The sequence below is a fragment of the Ixodes scapularis genome, unplaced genomic scaffold, assembly GCF_016920785.2.
Source record: "Ixodes scapularis isolate PalLabHiFi unplaced genomic scaffold, ASM1692078v2 PGA_scaffold4__175_contigs__length_147842914, whole genome shotgun sequence".
Classification (NCBI taxonomy): domain Eukaryota; kingdom Metazoa; phylum Arthropoda; class Arachnida; order Ixodida; family Ixodidae; genus Ixodes; species Ixodes scapularis.
In genome coordinates, this window is record NW_024609879.1 from 39,185,139 (window position 1) to 39,187,301 (window position 2,163).

General features: G+C 48.3%; 1 pseudogene; it reads left to right on the forward strand.

Moving 5' to 3' along the window:
* The first annotated feature begins 263 nt into the window (after positions 1–263).
* LOC120840639 lies at positions 264–1,005 on the forward strand (annotated as a pseudogene).
* Positions 1,006–2,163: the final 1,158 nt, after the last annotated feature.

Consider the following 2,163-nt stretch of genomic DNA (forward strand, 5'->3'; position numbering starts at 1 on the left):
ATGCTCTTTCGTGCCACAATGTAAAAGCGGGTACAATTCTGTGCGATCTGCAGGAGAGAAGAGACATTTTTTCAGGCCACTCAGCGACGCTGAGCACCTTGAGCTCTGGAAGCGCACAGTACCAAGGCTGGACAAAAAGCTTTCGAGCTCGTCTTCCGTTTGCGACCTTCACTTCCACTACGATGACATCTTTAAGGTCTCCGAGCATGACGTTTGTGGTGATGTGGTAGCGATACCATGCGACAAATGGGCACTGAAGCACGATGCCGTTACCTCGCCTGTTCCCGGATCGTTTTAAGTATCGTTTTAAACCGACACGGAAACGCAAAGCACCTACTCACAGACGGTCCCCGGCAAAAAGCAAGCGCCAAAAAGAACAAGGTGAGCGGTCGATTGCAGCAGTTCAAGGCGAGCCGAATGCTGTACTTGTTAGTGTGGAGGACATATTGAAGACCGCTGGAGAGGCTCATCAAACAGAGCTAGCTTGAGCAATGAGACTCAGGCTAGGCTACTAAAAATGACATTTCCACGTCTTACTCCTGACCAAAAGAGTGATGAGCACAGCTACTTCAGAGGTTCACCAGACGACAGTGTTGCGTATTACTTATTAGGGAATGTTGTACACAAAGTGAGCAAGCGCAGTGAGTGCCAGTTGTGCCTGCATGACACAAGTTCAGCAGCTCCGGTCGTCGGTTCTGACGCATACTTGACCATATATCGGAGCTTTAAGGAAGGCAGCCTGAGGCGCCCCAGCATCAAGAGGCTACTCTTCGTGAGAGTTGTATATGAATCAGTTTCACTTTCTCTTGATGAGGAAGGTCTCTGTGTTGTCTTGTTTTGGAAGGTCCTGGACAAGCTGGATGAGTGCAATCTAACGCTGCTGGGTTGTGATCAGCACAAGCCCACAATCTCATGCGGATGCATTTTTACGCGAGGGATGTCAACCGTTGCTTTCAAATTCTCGAGAAAGTCGCCATCTCCAGTAAAAAAGCTTGTCTATTTTGAAACCATGTTCAACAATTGCATTGTGTATGCGTCTTTGTGCCTCGCACTAAGTGCTTTTTGCGCCACCGAGAGAATAAAGTTTCTTTGCTTTGCTTATTTTTCGTTTTCAGTAACGAGAGTATGCAAAGAGCAGCGGTGATACTTTCCGGGCAGCTTCGCCGCTGCTGCTTTCTCCTGTTCCTTCCGCTGATTTATAGCCTCTCCCCAACATCTGAAGAGGTCCCTAATGACTGTAAAAATCGGAGGCGCATTGCATGACACAATTTCAAGGCAAAGAATGCCATAATTTTAGACAAACCCCCGAGATTTGGGGAAAAGATGAAGGACAACATAACACACAGAGTGTCACACAGAGGACAACACCACACACTCTGTGTGTGGTGTTGTCCTTCGTCTTTTTCCCAGTCTCGGGGGTTTGTCTAAAATTAGGTTAAACCTTCACCAGCTCGTTCCCGCCTTACCTTTTTCGTAAATAATTCGATTTGCTAGACAAACCGCCAGCGCATCGCGCTACAAAATGCATGGCACCGGGCTAACGGTGGCCGCCGCGCCATCTGGCGAGCGGAAACGAAAATGGGCCACGCATCGACGACCGCCACGGGGGGAGTTTGGTAACTGAAGGAATCTAGTAATGTTGCCTATGAGCTCATGCGACTAGGGTTGCTGCCAAGATTTGTTGCCACATGTGAGCAAGGGGGACGCTCCCTGCACAGCTCTGTAAAGTGAGTCTAGTTGTCAGTGTGCGGCTGCTTTCTGCTTCCTTTCCGCAACGCAAGCCTGGCGCTAGGCATCGTGAAGGTGGGTTGCTATGCTGTCAACTGCGATAAAAGCCTTGACTAAAGGAAAGCCACCCTTCGCCCTTTTACCTGGGGAGTACAATCTCAGGAGGTGCTTTGCTTTCAGGATGTTCAATCATCATACAGCTGTTTCAACATGCATGCTTGTTGAAAACGACACAATTGACAAAAGTGCACCGACTACGGTACGGTATGTAGAGGTTTGAAATGGTTTAGGTTGATGTCGTCTAGGGCCACAAAACTTGCAATCAGCCACATCAACAAAAACAAGTATAAAGAGACCCTCTCATCCCTTGAAGCCTTGAACCCTGGATTCCCGTTCCTCGATTCCTTTAATCGGTCATTCAAAAAAGGTACAAAT